We start from the raw sequence: 19,589 nt of genomic DNA on the forward strand, positions 1-19,589 counted from the left end.
TCGAGGGCTTTCCACAGACTTAGCACTGATAGCAGGGAAAACCATTTCCCATGCTATCTCAGGTAACCAAGAGCTCTCTGATTGGTTGTCTAGTAAGCCAACCAATCAGAGTGCTCGGGCAGCCAAGTCAAGATTTGGACAAGGGGTGAAAAGAGGGGACGATGGCATTATGGCAACCCAGGTGTTAGTTTTAAACAATTAGGAGACATACAATGGGGGCACATGATTTACAATACCTCTGTTATATTAATATTGAGGTGTTATTGACCCCCATCTGATTTTTATTTAATACAATTTTTCTTTTTTTTTTATTGTGGCGGCTAGTTAGCCATGGGGCAAACAGATTAAATGTTTTTAATTTTCAGGCCTCTGGGCCTGGATTTGCAGTATTCTGGCAGCATTCGGTGTGGTTGAAATCCGGACCAATTTCAAACCTGTTCAGAGCCTAAATTACAAAATGTGGACATTGAGTTGAATTCCAAGAACAATGGTTGGATTTTCCATAGAGACTTTAGTTAATAACTGTTATAGAATTTTTCCAGTTTGGTTATTTTAACCTTAAATTTGAGATCCACTTTGATTTAACTTAAATTTCTCACTTTAGTAAATAAGCCTGTATGTTCCACCTGGAAAGACAGATATGCATTTAGCTATGGCGGTAAATATGTATATTTTGGCAACCATAGTCTACTAAGTAATTTACAAAGAGAGGGTTTAAAGAAGAACTGTCACTTCACTGGAATTTACACTATTGAATAAAACAATGAAAATATTTAACTTTTTTTCATGAGAATCTCTGTTTTCTTTTAAATTTATATTAAAAAGATTTATCAAATCACATCATAATCCTGTTCAGGCAAGGCAAAGCCAGTGAAATATTGCAAACCAAGTGGATAATAGAAACATTGTTTTATTTCTTCTCTTCTCTGTATGCTTTCTCTATGCTGAATGCCAGGTGCAAAAGACAGAGTTTATTACAATGATTGACGGGGAGCTAAGATGTAGGCCCCATTTGCAGGCTAAAGAGGTGTTGGTTTCTTCATTTATTTCATTTTTCACACCTCAGATATCCAATCGGGGGACTGCTTGACAACCGAGACATTCCCCCTGCAGCCAATCAAGCTGATCCGAGTCATGTGATCGCAATGATACCACGAACACAAGACTCGGATCAGCCGGATTGCAAGATTGACTGCAAAGCCTAGGTTGCCAGGTAGATCACCCAACATATAATTAGTAATATTACTTCGATCAACGTTTCAACCCCTATAAAAAATATTTAACAAAATATGATACCACAATAAAAGAATCACTGGAATGAAAGTCCTATGAATGCTCCTATTACTCCTTGTTTATATAGTGTACGCTGGGGATGCACCTGGGCAAGATTTGGTTAATCTACAATGCTGAAGGGTGAGTGCCAAAAAAATCTTGTTTATATATATATATATATATTCTTTCTATGTAGATATTTATATATGATTTTATAATTTTATATATATATATATATATATATATATATATATATATATACATATATACAATACACATGTAATGGCACTCACCCTTGCTGATATTGTAGGTAATTAAAACGCCTTGGTGCAATCCCGCTGATATGTAATATATAAAATAAAGATGCACTCTTAGGTCTTTTTAGAAAAAAGTAGTAGTATTTAATCCATCCAAGAAAGTTTTTTACAAGTTGCTGATCGACGTTTCGACCCGTCTTCCTCAGGATCCCCGACGTTCTTAGGAACCCCAGTCGCTGCAGATTGGACTTTTATAAGAAACTTACCTTCGCCCACATCAAAGATGGCGCCGACAAGCGTGTGACGTCACGTCATAGACGCGCAAGCACGTTTTGGGGTCACAGGTCAGAGACAGCTAATTACAGCCTAAGGAGGGTTATTTAAACCCAAATTACCTTTTTTCAGTGACCTAGCTGGTTACCCAAGAGTGTGTTCCTGATTGCGTTTTTCTGGTATTTGACTTTGGCTTTGTTTTGACTTCCTGGATTTCTGGTATCCTTGACTTCTGGCTTTCCTCATCGTTGTGTCTCATTCTGTGTCCCTGACCTCGGCAAGTATTTTGACTATTCTGCGGTAGGTTAAGTCCGGCCATTCTAAGGTCCGGTTAGACGTTACGCTTAGTCCAGGGCCGGTGCAAGGATTTTTGCCGCCCTAGGCAAAACATTTTTTGCCGCCCCCCCCATATGTCCTGCCCACCATGTGACATCACAATGCCCCGCCCATATGCTCTGCCATATGGGCCAACGCCAGTCTTCACAAAGTGTCTTTTATCTGAAAAGACAGTGTGTTTACATTAAAAAGCCTACAGGCACAGGCTATAGACACCAGAACCACTACATTATGCTGTAGTGCTTCTGGTGACTATAGTATCCATTTAATGTGAGGTAAATTAGAGATTAGTGCCACTAATAATATATTGGATTGCCTACTTACCACCAGATGAGGACAAGAGGCTGATGATGGGCTCAGTCTGGCTCCACAGGTCTGGTGTAGAAGAGGCTCTCTGGAGACTGTTTTTAACAGTGCTCACAACAACTAACGAACAGGAAGCAGCTCCATTTTTTAGGGCCCCTTACACAGCTCAAGGTCTGGGCCCCCAGGGGGCATACCCCTACAATGCCCACCCATAAATCCACCTACATGGCCCATCCATGAGTTGGGGATGTTTTACGTGTGCAATTTGTGTAAGGGATGTAGTGTGTTTATAGGGGATGTAGTGTGTGTTTGCGTGTAAGGACTGCATTGTATGTTTCTGTGTGTGTGTGTGTGTGTGTGTGTGTAAGGGGTGCAAGGTTTGTTTCTGTGTATGTAATTGAATGCAGTGTGTGTCTGTAAGGGGTGCATTAATTATGAAAGAGAACGTAAGGGATGCATTAGAAGAAGTCCATGTGGAGGATCTTTCAATATAAACCAAGTCCAGAGATATTACAATTACACAGGGCCGGCGCCACCCCTACTCCCCCCTCCCCTCCCCTAGTGGTCCTTATCCCCCCCTCCCTCCCCTAGTGGTCCTTATTCCCCCCTCTCCCTCCCTCCCCTAGTGGTCCTTATCCCCCCTCCCTCCCCTAGTGGTCCTTATCCCCCTCCCCTAGTGGTCCTTATCCCCCTCAACTAGTGGTCCTTATCCCCCCTCTCCCTCCCACCCCTAGTGGTCCTTATCCCCCCTCCCTCCCCTAGTGGTCCGTATCCCCCCTCCCTCCCCTAGTGGTCCTTATCCCCCTCCCCTAGTGGTCCTTATCCCCCTCCCCTAGTGGTCCTTACCCCCCCCCCCAACCTCCCCTAGTGGTCCTTATCACCCCCAACCTCCCCTACTGGTCCTTACCTTCCCCTCCCCTAGTGGTCCTTACTCCCCCCCTCCCCTCCCCTAGTGGTCCTTATCCCCCCTCCTTCCCCTAGTGGTCCTTATTCCCCCCTCTCCCTCCCTCCCCTAGTGGTCCTTATCCCCCTCCCTCCCCTAGTGGTCCTTATCCCCCCTCCCTCCCCTAGTGGTCCTTATCCCCCTCCCCTAGTGGTCCTTATCCCCCTCCCCTAGTGGTCCTTATCCCCCCTCTCCCTCCCACCCCTAGTGGTCCTTATCCCCCCTCGCTCCCCTAGTGGTCCGTATCCCCCCTCCCCTAGTGGTCCTTATCCCCCTCCCCTAGTGGTCCTTATCACCGCCCTCCCTCCCCTAGTGGTCCTTACCCCCCCCCCAAAACCTCCCCTAGTGGTCCTTATCACCCCCAACCTCCCCTAGTGGTCCTTATCCCCCCTCCCTCCCATAGTGGTCCTTAACCCCCCCCTCCCTCCCATAGTGGTCCTTATCCCCCCCTCCCTCCCATAGTGGTCCTTACCCCCCCTCCCTCCCATAGTGGTCCTTATCCCCCCTCCCTCCCGTAGTGGTCCTTAACCCCTTAAGGACCAAACTTCTGGAATAAAAGGGAATCATGACGTGTCACACACGTCATGTGTCCTTAAGGGGTTAAAGGGACACTGTAGGCACCCAGACCACTTCTGCCCATTGGAGTGGTCTGGGTGCCAACTCCCACTACCCTTAACCCTGCAAGTGTAATTATTGCAGTTTTTCATAAACTGCAATAATTACATTGCAGGGTTAACTCCACCTCTAGTGGCTGTCTACTAGTTGACCGTTAGAGCTGCCCAATTTGATCATTTTGGCAAGAGTGATTTTCAGTTTAAAATGTTTAAACTGTTGTGTACAATTACCCATTGTAATGCTGACATGGATATGGCCACGAAAGGGGAACATGTATTCTCAATTACTGTAATTTTCCATTCCTGGCAGCACAAAGATTCCTCTCTTGAGTTTTAGCCTGGAACTTAGACTGAGGGCCAGGAGGTAGGAAGAGATACTTATAAACTTATTTTAATTAGGTTCTGGTCTACCTGGGGATAGGAGGAGCTAACCATTGTTGTGCTGCCATAGCCTATAACCAAGAAAGGAAAATTACAGAAAGTATGAGTACATTTCACCTTATTTAGCATACAAGATCCAGCGCACTCTCTCATTCATTAAAGGCTCACAGAATCTAAAAGTTTTATTTATTATATTATATTATATTTTTATAATAGTTTATAATAGTAACTGATACCGTTGAGAGGCAGCTAGGAGGGGTGAAACATTGGGGGAAGGGTTTGACCCATGTTCTGTACTGTTTGACTTTTGAAAGAGATGGTGATCTTTAGATGTTAAAGGGACACTGTAGGCACCCAGACAACTTCAGCTAATTGAAGTGGTCTGGGTGCTGTGTCCCTTTTGCACTTAGTGTTGCAATGTTAAACATATCAGTTCCAGAGAACTGCAATGTTTACATTGCAGCTCTAAGTCTGCCCTCTGTGGCTGTCTAACAGACAGTCACTAGAGGGCTTTGTGAATCTTAATGGACTTTTGGTCCTCACAAACCTCCAGTGTCAGATTTTCCCCATAGGAAAATGCTTTCCTATGGGGAGGTCTTATGTGCGTGCGGCCATTGTTTTAACCCATTCAGCCCCACTGGAGGGGGCCCCGATGGAGGGAAAGGGGGATCTATTAACCCTATAGTGCCAGGAAAAATGCTTTGTTTTCCTGACACCATAGAATCCTTTTAAGTATTCTAGTCTTGATGCATGAAAACTGGTTATATATTTTCTGTTACTTTGTATTTACTTTTTATTGAATCACAATAAAGTATTGGATTTTAGATTAAAATTGGAGAGTGCATTCTTAATTATTTATTGGGGAGTGCCTATTGTTCGATTTGCACCTTGCTAATGATAATATTATTTATGATAGATGCTATACCCTCTGTGCTAGATTAGAGTTGATATTAAATTTTCCCTTTCAGTGCCATGAGGGAGATCAACATAGTAACATTAATGTCTGTAAGCACAAGCTGGGCTCTTTAAGACCACAGCATGTATTTTGTTTTTAGTTTTTTTTTACTGTTTTATGATGTATAGCTTAAAATAGAAAAAAAAAAAAAAACTGTTGCAACTAACTCATGGACTTAAGCCAGTTATTTTCCTAGTGTTATGTGTCGTTAGGACTTACATTAAGAAAACAGATTCACTGTCTGAGTTCAGCTGCGCACAGCAGTCAGCCTGGGCCACATGATATGTTAATGAGTATCACAGATCTTTAAACTAACTTATGATATAACTGATTTTGAAAGCAGTGAGGCTATTGACGCCACATTAATTGACATGCAATTCTGAAGCAGTAACAAGATAACTTGTTTTCATTAGTTTTGGAGACTGGAGATCATTAATGACTCATCCAGTACAGACAGAATTAGAGTAGAAAAGTGTTTCTTTGGAAGAAAAAAAAAGAATGAATGCCAAATAGTAAAATAATCAGCCCATACACTTAGTGACTGATTATTTATTAAACTATTTAGTTATCCAGTATATTGCTAACTGATTGCTTCACATTCAAGGTTATTGACAATAAAGACAATTCGAAGAATTCCCTAAATCAATGTTTCCTGCTTGGCTTATGTGGCCTATAATGTGTAAACTCATGACATTTACAGTTTAGTGAATAACTGAATATTTTTTAATGGAAACTGTCAGAAATTTTTTAAATCAAACAGGTTAATGTCCTGCTAGCAATATTATGCCATTAAGACTTGGGAAGAAAGGATAAGGACACTTCAAAGGTTCAATTTCAGGCAATTTATTGTCACCAGAATTCTGGTGACAATAAATTGCCTGAAATTGAACCTTTGGAGTGCCCTTATCCTTTCTTTTGAAATATTCCATTTGGGATTTGGTGCAGAACCCGGATCTGGTTGCAACCGGGTTCTAAGGCTGGAAGATTGAGTGTAGTTCCTGTGTTACATTATGACTTGGACACAGCAATTGCAGGTTTTTTCAAACTTTGAATTTTTACACTGTGTTGTTACCCCACTTTAGAGTTCTTTAGCAGGCTATATATCCCAACTATCCCATAAAAGCATACAATTTCTTAAAGAAGACATCCCAGGGTATTTCAAAAGGCATATTTTGAACCTTAGCGTGGGATCATTTCTCTGCTAGCTTGTACCAAGTGTAGTGGTAATAAGCATTTTTTCTGCTTTTTTGACACACATAGCAAGTTTGTACTGTATATTTTGCAAACCTTATGTGTGCTACGGCTATATAATACTTCCTATCTTGCTCAGCTATGTTGCCTGAGCACAGCAATACCCCCATATGTACCTTTGCCAGGTATATGCGGACATTGAAGGGGCACATTTGAAACACAGCCATTTTTTCAAACTTTACATTTTTACGCTGTGTCCATACCCCACTTTGGAGGTTTTCTTTGTAGGTAATTATTCCAGCTACCCCATAAAGGCATACCATTTCTTAAAGAAGACACCCTAGGGTATTTCAAAAGACGTGTTTTGAACCTTAGCGTGAACTCATTTTCCCGCTAGCTTATACCAAGTGTAGTGATAATAAGCATTTTTTATGCCTTTTTGACATACTCAATGAGTTTGTAATAAATATTTTGCAAACCTTATATGTGCTACAGCAGTTTAATACATCATATGTTGCTCCGCTATGTCATCTGAGTACAGCAATACCCCCGTATGTACCTTTACCAGGTATATGACAACGTTGAAGGGGCACATTTGAGACAGCCATTTAAGTTAACATTTTTACGCTGGGTCCATGCCCCACTTTGGAATTTTTTTAATAGGTTGTGTTTTCCAATTACTTCACAAAGGCATACCATTTCCTAAAGAAGGCACCCCAGGGTGTTTCAAAAGGCATATTTGAAACCTTAGCGTGGTATCATTTTTTCGCTAGCCTGTACCAAGTGTAGAGGTAATACGCATTTTCCCCCTTTTTTAAACATTTATTTTACTTTTTAAAAGATTTTTTTTACTTTTAAAAAGTTTTATTTAGCTTTTAACAACTTATTTTACTATTTTAAAAGTTTTTTTTAACTTTTAATAGTTTTTTTAACTTTTAACCCCTAACTAGCCTAACCGTAAATCCCCCAATTTCCCCACTAACATCTACCCACCCTAGCTAAATAAATAAATATTTAAAAATATTTAAATTAATTAATTAAATACATTTACCCCTGAGGAGTAAAAAAAAATAAAAGTCAACCCTTAGGAGTTAAAAAAAAAAAAAAATCAGATCACAGTGAAATACTGTGATCTGTATTTTGATCACTGCAGGCAGTGATCAAAGGGCAGGGAAGGGGTTAAATTTTATTTGAAAGAGGTGAGGGGGGGGTGGGATTTTGTAACTAACTTTTTTTTCTTGCAGAGAGAGACAGATCAGCACCTATCTGTCTCTCTGCAGTTCACAGCTCACACGGAGTGGCAGGGAAACAGATCAGGTTTCACTGCAGCACGTCAGAGCGATCACATGGGCTGAATCAGTGAAACTGCCCATGGTAGTGTGCCTCCGATATGGAGACACACTACAGGAAGATTAACCCCACAATTGCCGCAATTGTGGCAATCAGGGGTTAATTTTCATTTTGGATGGAAATTTTCCGTCCAGCGTCGTTAAGGGGAGAGCTGCAATGACGGAAAATTTCCGTCCAGCGTCCTTAAGGGGTTCATCCTTTGTATGTAACTCTTGTTGATAAACAGTCCTCATGGTTCACCAAACACTCCTGGCTTCAAGTGCAATGGATATATAGCAGCATCAATACCACATTGATTAGCTTCTACCCTTTTTAGCAACTTCCAAGGGTAAGTAAAGGTATCAAGCTCTTTTAAGGTGGAACAGTTTTATTGGAAATATCTATATGAACCAAGCAACAATTGTTATAAGCTGGGATCAAAGTTTTAATATGTTTCCTTTCTAACAGCTAGAAAACCATGTGAAACGAGCAAAGTGGGTGAATCAGTGGTGGCTGGGGAAGTTTAAAGATGGTGTGGTATCGAACACTGTACTTGAAACCCCTAATTCAATAAGAGATCATATTATTTTTATTATTGCCATTATAGCGCCAACAGTAGCGCTTTACAATATAAGAGGGGGGATTTAACTATAAATAGGACAATTACAAGAAAACATACAGGAACGATATAGGTTGAAGAGGACCCTGCTCAAACGAGCTTACATTCTATAGGTGGTGGGGTATAAAACACAATAGGACAGGAAATATCAATCAAATAAGGTGGGAGTGAAGCAGAGCTGGAGGAGAGAGTAAAGTGCTGCCCTTTAAGAGAGAGCAAGAGACAGGTATGTGAGGTAGAGGTTACTCTGGGAGGCCATAGGCTTTCCTAATGAGATGGGTTTTAAGGCACTTCTTAAACTATTGAAGACCAGGGCAGAGTCTGATGGCAGTAGGCAAGCTAGTCCATAGGAAGGAAGCCGCCCGGGAAAAGTCCTGCAAGCGTGATTTGGCCGAACAAGTGCGAGCAGCGAACAGGAGCTGGTCACGGCCAGAGAGGAGAGACCGAGATGGGACGTACCAAGGATCTGTGAAGAGAGATAAAAGGGGCTAGAATTGTTCAGTTTTATCGGTATGGGTTAGCACTTTGAATTTACTCCTATAGGATACAGGAAGCCAGTAAGGACTGGCAGAGGGTGAGGTGTGAGGTGTTATGTTCAATATCATAAACTTACATATAACAACATTAACTTTAAAGAGACCTAATACCATCCCTGATGCTATTAATCAATGGCAATAATTGGGTGGTCAGCTATTACCGTAATAATTTACCGTAATAACTCCAGGCTATTTTAAGACTGAACTACTTGCTTATTCTCCACAGAAAAATATAATCAATAAATAAAAACACACCAAAATAAAAAAAAACAAAAAAACTGAATAAGGCTGTTTGTCTAAAGAGAACTGGAAATGGGCAAAATGAGAACCACACATGCACATTCTGGCTACATTTTACAACAACATTTCAATAATTAGATATAAATTATGTTTTGCAAGAACATATAGTGTGTGTATATGTTACATATCTGCAGTAAATTACATGATTTTGCTATTACATGACGAAAAGTCATGATTTTATGAAAGACACGGAGGCGTGTATTGCTTAACCCTTTCTTTACTGTCCACCAATAGCAGCAAAGAGTATAAACAGTGAGAAAAAACGGTAACCATAGTGATAGACCACTCCCATACCAAGTCCCAGCATAATAGGCAGCACCTCCCCACACAATTCCTCTTTCTTTGGAGATGCAACACCGAACCAGTCAACAGGAACCGGAGAACAGTCCATAACAGCGAAGGGTAAATCGTCCTGAAGTCCAGTCGGATACTGTCAGGAACCATCTGCGAACTGGAACTAAACCAATGATAAGTGACGAATTGTCAACAATAGGGAGTCCATCACAGCACCAACCAAAGATCTCCAGCTAACGAGGTGAAGTCTTGGGAAGAAGTGAGGATCTCTGAACAGCGTCAAAAGCGCAGAATCAACCTGTGAAAACATAAGAACAGGAGCCCAAACGTTAAATCGGTACTTAAACCAATTGTGCATGCCAAGATACGAGACATTGGAAATCAAAGACAACATAGTGTTCATAATGCCAGATTAAGAACCCCCCAGGCATACATAACATAAGTAGTACAGATGCACATAGCAGGTCATTAAATGCAGAGCACAATGCAATACTCATTGACCAGGGATATAAAAACAACAGGGAGCGGAAACAAAGATAGAAAAAACAATGTATAGGGTGGGACAATACTCGCCTCTGTGTCTTTCATAAAATCATGACTTTTTGTCATGTAATAGCAAAATCATGTAATTTTATGTCAAGACACGGAGGCTCATATTGCTAGTTTAAAGCTGAGCAATAACCGAAGAGAAAACATGAGGCGGAGGCCTAAAGTAGAATTCCCTGAAAGTGGATTCTCTGGACCAGTCCGCCATCCTCATTAGGTCTTCCAAGCACGCTCCTGAAGATGCCATAGATGTGGCTGATGCCCCACGTGTGGCGTGAGCGCTAAAGATGGATGTATCCACACCAGCCAGGGACATTATCCATTTCACCCAATGAGCCAAGGTAGTGCTTTATACCGGGGCGAAGGGTAGACGAATCGAGAGAAAGAGCTGAGGGCACGAAGCCGACCGATGGGCCTTCGTCCGAAGTTCGTATTCTCTCAGACAGGCCACTGGGCATAACAGCGGGGTAGTTGGAAAGCTCGTATACGAGACTGAGCGTATAGCTGTCTTAGTCCATCTGGAGATGTTAAATGTCACACCGTCCGGGGTGAAAGACCTGGCATCGTAGTCCAGGGCCCGTACGTCCGAGACCCGTTTGCATGAAATGAGGCAGAACAGGGAAACCAATTTGTCCGACAGCTGTCGCAGGGTGAGTTCCGAATTAGGAGGCCAGGAAGTAAACAGTGACAGGACGCAGGAGACGTCCCATGTAGCCGTGTATCGGAGTCTGGGGGGATGTGACAGGCGTGAACCCTTAAGTAAGCGGCACACCAAAGGGTGTTGGCCAGCCGGACAGCCGTCAAAACCGTGGTGAGCCGAAGAGATGGCTGATCTATACAGATTAATCATGCGATATGCCCGACCCGCTTCGAATAGTGAAGTGAGGAACTGGAGAATCGCCGTCACAGGAGCTGATACGGGATCCAAGTCCCGAGCCAGGCACCAGCCAGTCCAAGCTCTCCAAGCGGTCCCATATGATCGTCTAGTGCCGGGAGCCCATGCATCTGCCAGGAGGCATCGAGTTGCGTCCGAAACGCCTTGGATTTCCCAGGGGATCCCGAAATCCTCCATGCGAGTAGTCGCAACGAACCGTCCAGTAGGAGGGGGTGTCGTTGGCCCGATGGGTCCAGCAGAAGGTCCTGGCAGGGAGGTAGAAGTCTGGGAACATCTATCGCCAATTCCAGGAGTTGTGGGAACCTTGACTGGGTGTCCCAAAATGGGGTCAGCAAGACCAAGTCGGTCATCTGGCGACGTACTTGGAGTAGAACCCGAGGGATCATGGCAAATGGAGAGAAGGCGTACCGGGGTGAGCCGGACCAGTCTTGCAGGAAGGCATCCACTGCTTCCGCGGCCGGGTCCGGGCGCTAGCTGTAGAACCAGGGAAGCTGGGCGTTGAGCCTGGAGGCGAAGAGGTCGATGGCAAAAGAACCCCAGAGGTACGAGATAGTGGAAAACGCCCCTACATCCAATTTCCAGTTGCTGCTGTCTGACAGATAGCGAGAGCTCCAGTCCGCATGGGTATTGTGGAGACCGGGGAGGTATTCCGCCTGGACCATCAGATCCCTGGCCAAACAATAGGCCCAGAAGTCCTTCGCCAAACGGGCCAGCATAGCTGATCGCGTGCCGCCCATGTGGTTGACATAGCGAACTGCTGAAATGTTGTCCATGCGCAGCCTGATGCACGCACTGGCGGTCCCGTTCGCGAAGTTCCGGATCGTGAAGGAGCCAGCCAGGAGTTCTAGGGCATTGATGTGGAGCCGGGATTCGGCCTCTGACCAGCGTCCTCCAGTAGTCACACCGTTTTAGTGGGCACCCCAGCCGTGGAGACTTGCGTCCAAATCCACTGTGAATTCTGGTTGAGAACCGAAGATGGCCTTGCCATTCCAAGCGGACAGGTTGTGGATCCACCAGGTCAATTCGTCCCGGGTTTCCGAATCCAGGGAAACCAAGTCTGCATATGAAGCCCTGTTGTAAAGATGTGCTATCTTCAGGCGTTGGAGGGCACGATAATGGCTGGGAACACCGCCAGGATTGAGGAGGCCAGTAGGCCAATAAGTCGTGCCAGGTGCCACAGCGACAGCGGCGTAGTTCCTTGCAGATGGAGCGTATTTTGGCCGGAGGGAGGCTGAGGGATTCCGCTTCCGAGTCCACCGTGAACCCGAGGAACTCCATGCGTCGGGAAGGGGATAGGCAGGATTTTTCCCAATTGAGGAGGAAACCCAAGCGAGAGAGTAGATCCATCGTCCACTGCAGGTGTTTCAGGAGGACCACACGGTCCTGTGCCATGAGGAGGATGTCGTCCAAATAGACTATCAGTCATACTCCTCGGCTGCGCAGCCAAGCCATGGTAGGGCGCATCTATTTGGTGAAGCACCACGGAGCTGACGAGAGCCCGAAGTGGAGGCCTGTGAATCGCCAATTGTTGCCTTTCCAAAGGAAGCGTAGTAAGTCCCTGGATGCTTCGGTCACTGGGTCCGTTAAGTAAGCATCTTTGAGGTCTAATTTCGCCATCCAGTCTCCCCGTAGGAGTAAGTCCCGCAGGAGATGAATGCCCTCCATCTTGAAGTGGCGGTAGCGTACTAGGGTGTTTAGGGCCCGAAGGTTGATAACTGGGCGCATCTGGACGCCTTTCTTCTCCACAAGGAAGATGTTGCTGAGAACACCTGTGGGGGACATCGGGCCCGTTCTATCGCTCCCTTTGTGAGGAGGGCCGATAGCTCCTAGTCTATTAAGGCGCGGTCCGCCCTTGACAGTATAATAAGGTGAGGGGGAGGAATATGACACGGGGTGTCTACCAGTTCTATGTGAAACCCCCTCACTGTGGATAGAACCCAGGCGTCTGAGGTGATGTCTAACCAGGCATGGAAAAAATGACGGAGTCTGCCCCCTACACAGATATTGGAAAAAGGCTGAGGTAGATGTAAGCTTACCGTAAGGGCATCTGGAACCGGGGTTCCCTCGGATGTCTCTGGAGCGCCATGGTCTTCCGCGAGAGGGGAAGAAAGGGGACTGGTGTCTCGTCTCCTGATAGGGTGGTCTCTGGTTGTAGGAGCCCCGTCCCGATCCACGGGCATGGTAGTTTGACCAGCTGGACAGACGGCCCCTGAATCTGCCGGCCCTGGTAGAGACCCGTCTCTGAAATATCCTCTTCATAGAGGATTGGGCTGTGAAAGGGCTGTGAAAGCACCCACAAAGCGCCCCAGATCCTTAATGAAGGATTCTCCGAATAACAGGCCCTGGGCATCTTTGCCCGCCTCTGTGAGGGCGAGGTTAGCCAATTTGGGCTCAATTTTAAAGAGGATGGCTTTATGCCTCTCTATGGACGTGGGATGTGTTCACACTGCCTGCTATGCAGATGGCCCTCTGTACCCAGCCGCAGAGTTCCTCCGGGTCAACCTGCCTGTTGTCAGCTCTGGCTAGTTCAGCCAGGTCAAATAATTTAGCCAAAAGACCAAAAATTTCAAGGTGTTTGTCCTGACAGGACTTTAATGTGGAATCCAATCCCTTGCGGGGATTCCAACCCATTTTGGAAATAAACGGTGTCATTTTAGGGTCAACAATGGGGCTCTCACAGACTTTACTGTGAATCAGGGGTCTAGGACATTCTGCCCTGAGTTTGTTGCACGCCGCCTTACTAAGGGGGCGCCGTACCCAGTTCTCGAGGTACTTTGCTACATGGGTGGCTGGGAGCCATTCTGCCGACCTCGGATGATGGAGAGCATCCGGGTCAAACATAGGTTCCCCAGACGGATCCATGAGGGCGGAACCCGCGGTAGCGGGGGAGTTGCTGCGAGAGCCACTCATTACTAACCCTGATAGGGCAGGGGCAAAGGGGTCAGTGTCCTGCCCACCAGTGTCATCATTGGAGTCATCTACAGACTCAGCTTCAGCCTCCTCACAAGACCCGATTTCTGAGTCGGAGTCGCTCTCTGCATGTGCTCTGGCACATTTCCAGTGCCGCGCCTGTTCTGCCTGGCGCGGAAAGGCTCTCTTGCGTGACATAGGCACGCTGTCATGGGTGGGTATAATCACACCAGTCGTAACGGTTCTGGAGGCAGGGGGGCTTAAGTGTCTGGATTTAACCGTAGCCTTTCTAGGAATGTCCCCTGTAGGGCTTAGAGCAGAACGCGTTAAGCGCGTTGGCGTGGCCGATTCCTCTGCGGGCACAGGGCGTGCCAGTAAGGCCTGAGAGATAGTCTGGGAAAGGGCTGAGGACATGGATCCCATGGCGGCCGAAATGGAGCGTTGCAGTGCCAGGGCTTGGGCATCATCAGGTACCGACATAGGGTCACCTGCAGAGGAAGGGGGGCCAGCACATGGGGTACATCCATCTCCCCAGGGGAGAGTGGGGTGGCAGACCCTTTAGATTTGGGCATAATAAAAGCTGTGAGAATAATCCCAGTGACACAAATGTAAACAAAAGGTATAAAGGTATAATATACAGAGTAACATGGCCTCCCTCTATATACAGTGTAAACATGGCTCCTCTCTATATACAGAGTAACATGGCTCCCCTCTATATACAGAGTAACATGGCTCCCTCTATATACAGGGTAACATGGCTCCTGAGCTGCGGGTGGGAGCCCTATAAAAGAATAATGGGGGGGGACCTACTGTCCTCCCCCCCGCCCCCACCCCTGAGCTGCGGGTGGGGGCCCTAAACAACAATAAGAGGGGGGGATCTACTGCCCCCCCTGGCCCCCACCCCTGAGCGGCAGGTGGGGGCCCTAAATGAAAATCCCCCCTCCCCCATCAAAGGTGACTAGGGGACCCCAAGCCCCTAGTCACACACCCAAATAAAAAAGCCCCTACCTACCCCCCTCACCCTAAAAAATAGTGAGGGGGGAATAAAATTACTACCCTGTAAAGTAAAATTCAACTTACTATTCAACGTCTTCTTTTTTCTAAAATCTTCATTTTTCAGCCCCCAAAAAAGGCCAAATAAAAAGCCATCATACCCGTCGAACTTAAAAATAAAATAAAATACCCTAGCGCAAAAAAAAAATTAATCCATCTTCACCCATGGAGGGCTCCGCGCAGACTAGGGTATTAACATATACCCTATTGTTACAATTGTTACTTGAAAAGCATGAGGAATGCCGTTGGGGTACCACATGCTCATTTGTTATACCTCCATGCACTACAAAAATAAAGAATTAAAAAAATAATGAATAAATAAAAAAATAAAAAAAATAATAAAAAAATAAATAAAAAAAATGTATGCAGCTTCCAAATGAATTTAAAATGGATGCTGTCCAGGAGGTGGGAGAGTCTGCAAGGGAGGGTGTGCTGCTGATTGGCTGGAATGTTTCTGCTGACTGTGAGGTACAGGGTCAAAGTTTACTCAATGATGACGAATAGGGGGCGGATGGAACCGCGCATGTGTTCACCCGCCTTGTCGAATGCAAACACGCTATGTTCGCCAGGAACTATTCGCCAGCAAACCGTTCGGTACATCACTAGTCATAACACTACAATGAAAGGCATTGGAAAAAAGTAGAGCTGTAGCAGAAAAAATACAATTTAAAAAAAAAATGTATTCACTGCCACATTTTAGAATATGTTTACAAATTTAGAAGCAGCTTTGAATGGAGAGATGAGTGGCCAATTGCATCTCAGCTAGTAGACGATGGCACCTCAAATAGTAGACTGAAGAGCAGGTTAGAACAACTTGTGGAGATTGAATTTGAGGAAAGCTATTTACTCCATCAGCAGTATATATTATACTCCATACTATGCTGTTCCAAAATTCTCTCAATCATGTCTAAAGTGGACTTCCATCACCTGCTGACATCCTGACATAGTAGGTGTGTGGGCAGCTCTCTTTTCTCTTGCTCCTACCTCAAGAGTTGACTTGCCTTCACACCCTGGTGGAAATGCCAGACAATTCTCCTGCAAAGCTGAAGTGTGGTTTGCACCTTTGTGTTGGCTTCTTGAATTACTGCCTCCACTGCAAGATGTACAATGTTTGCAGAACAGCAAATAAAGGAACCATCTTGAATATGTTAGAAGCTTTGTCGGTGATCACGAACCCAATGTGCAGATTGTTGCCTGCCTGCCTGCCTGCCTGCTCTCACCACTAGAATATGTTTCCTAAAGTTGTTTTTCGTCCATTACTTCAGCATAAAGCAGGATAGATTCTGCTGCCCTACAGATCCATTTCCAGCCTGACATGCTGGTTAGGTTGGACCTCCTCCACTGCCACCACCCTGCCCAAGAACAGGGGGCTGTCACCAGTGTGTCGTCAAGGAGAGTAAGGTGTGCTCTCCACTAGAGGTACTCCATAAGTCTGTGGTGATGTGCACCCAGTTTCTCCTGCACTAGTAGCATGCAGGAGAGCACAGTGGTGGGAATATTATCCTCCTGAAAGGGAATCACAAGGGAAGTACATATTGTGAAGCAGGGACCTGTATTATCTACTAATATGACCCCCTTACATCATGGAACAGGAAGCTCCCCTACAGAGATCAGGTGGGTGATTTTGTTTGCCTGCTGTTTTGACATGCTACTGGCATGAAATCTTACCCTTCCTCAATTTCATCTTGAGATTAGTAAGGAACATTGATGATGGTAAGAATATTTTAATCATGTATACACATGCTGTCCATGACTTATTCAAAAGCTGTCCATGACTTACAACTTCTCTACCTAAACTTATTGGCATTAACTGAAATATGGCTCTATCCCTCTGACACTGCTATTCCTGCCTCATTATCCTTTAGTGGTCTTCAATTAACTCACTCCCCAAGACAATCTGACAGTAAGGGTGACAGGGTATGGTTTCCGTTTCCATCCCACTTTTCCTTCAAACCTCTATCCAACACTCCATCCCGCTTTTTCTCCTCATGTGAAGTTCACTCAAGTTCAAACCCATCTATGCAAAATTGCTGTTATTTAACACCCCTCTTGTTCCCCTCTTCTCTTCCTTGACCATTTTGCTGCCTGGCTTCCCAACTTCCTTTCAAATAATATTCCGTCCCTATTTCTTGGGGACTTAAACCCTGCACTCACCTTTGACCTCAATAGCCTCAAAACTACTTTTAATTACTTCCTCCCTCGGACTGTCCAAGTGAGCTAATTCTCCCTTGCATGCAGCTGGCAACACCATCCATCTTAGTTTTTCATATGCATGCAATCTCTAATCTCTCTAACACTCAATTTCCTCTCTCAGATCACCAACTCTTTTTTTTTATTCTTGAATGCCCCCTCACCCAGCATCTTCAACGTAACCTTTCTCAATTCTGAAATCTAAATTCTCTTGATCTTCAGCAACTGTCAATTGATGTCCTTTCCCAACATTATCCTGTCCCTCTCTGGCTATCTTCTACTACAACACTACCCACACCTCTGCCCTACAGCCTCACTCCAAACACGCAAGTCCAATCATTGCACAGTAGGTCAACCAACTACCTAGAGCAATGCTCTCGTTCAGCTGAACGCTGCTGCACCTTGTCAGATTTTCTCCATTATAAATCAAAAGGATATCGTGGGCACCCAACCTTGGCCCCCTCCTTCAGCCACTTACCTTAATCCAGGGCCGGTCTCCCTCGGCACTGGTGACCTATCCTCCCCTGCCGAAGTCAGTTCCCGAGTGGAGCCAAATGCGAATGCTTGGCCAGAGGTGCGAGCACGCATGCGTATTCAAACCCACCCATAGGAAAGCATTACTCAATACTTTCCTATGGGGATCTTATTTGACGCTGGACTCCGTGAGGATTAATTAGTTAAGGAATTAATCCTCACCTCTTTGCTCCTCTTTCTATCAAACACGCTTTGACTGTGCCTTTCTAACCCTCCAGGAATTATTTCCAGCTACTGAAGAGGAGATGTCTATACTTCTTCTTTCCTTTTGCCCCACTGTATCTTCAACTGCTCTCTTTCTTCAGGCATTGCCCCTGCTCCACCTAAACATGCTACTACTGTCTCACCTATGCTAAAAAAGCCTACTCCCTTTTTCCTCAAAGATTCTAGAGCAACTCGTCTGTACCTATCAGACATGCTTTCTCACCTCTCTCATTCACCCTCTTCAATCCAGCTTCGCTCATTCTACTTAGGCTGTTATTATTAAAGTAACTTTCTAATCATGGCTAAATATGTATACACACAGTATCTCACAAAAGTTTTTGTAAATATTTTATTATATCTTTAGTATATCTTTTCATGTGAAAACACTGAAGAAATTACATTTTGCTACAATGCAAAGTAGTAAGTGTACAGCCTGTAAAACAGTGTCAATTTGCTGTCCCCTCAAAATAACTCAACACACAGCCATTCATGTCTAAACCATTGCCAACAAAAGTAAGTAAACCCCTAAGTGGAAATTTCCAGATTGGGCTCAATTAGCCATTTTCCCTCCCTGGTTTCATGTGACTTGTTAGTGTTACAAGGTCTCAGGTGTGAATGGGGAGTGGGTGTGTTAAATTTGGTGTTATCTCTCATACTGATCACTGGAAGTTCAACATGGCACCTCATGGCAAAGAACTCTCTGAGGATCTGAAAAAAAGAATAGTTACTCTACATAAAAATGGTCTAGGCTATATTGACACTTTGGGCCTAATTTGGACATTTCCTTTGGGGGGGAACTCTCTTTTGTTGCCAACGGTTTAGAGAGAGAGAGAGAGAGAGATAATGTGTGTGTGATTATGTGAATAGATGTTGAATGTAACCAGGTGGGTGGTTGGATGAGAGTTGAATGAAATGCTGGCAGAGGTTGTGTGTGTATATGTGCATGGAGGTTGCTTGTGTAATTGCATTTGTGTGGGGAAGATGCTTGTGATGTTGCTTGTTTGTAGGGATGCTGCTGGAGGTGTTCTATGTTTGAGGTGATACTGTTCATAAGGGTTGCATTTGTGAGGGTGGTTGCTTGATGTGTTGCATTTGTGAGGGTAGGTTACTTGTGGTCTTGCTTGTTTCCAGCCCAGGCTAGACAAAAGGATTTTATTTCCTAATACTGCTTGCAGCAAACGACAATACCTTTTAATAACTGTTTACTAATAATCTAGTATCACAGTCGAATCAATGACAAAATGACTACCAATCTCCCATTAAAAGTAATTTCAAGTGTCTATGTCAGTAGCTGCTGGCATGGCTCCACACAACCGAAACTACTAAAGCTAGTCTCACACTATGATCAACAACCAGGCTACCAGGGTTTTTTTCAATACAAACAGTTAACAAAAACAAACAAAAAATAACAACCATATATTGGCAAGCTAGTCTCATACTAGAGGAAAAATGTTTTCCAACCTCCTATCTCCCAAAGTTGTTTCAAGTGCTCCCAGCTAGATACAGCATAAAGCAAAACCAAGTCTCACACTAGAACCAATGATACAGGTTTTCTCTCACTCAAACACAGCAATGGTAAACACACTGTATCACTGCTGGTCTGTCTCCCTCAGAAGTTAAAGTCAGAGTGTCTAGAAAAATCTGCTTGGAA

Source organism: Pelobates fuscus, chromosome 5 (genome assembly GCF_036172605.1).
Source record: "Pelobates fuscus isolate aPelFus1 chromosome 5, aPelFus1.pri, whole genome shotgun sequence".
Taxonomy (NCBI): Eukaryota; Metazoa; Chordata; class Amphibia; order Anura; family Pelobatidae; genus Pelobates; species Pelobates fuscus.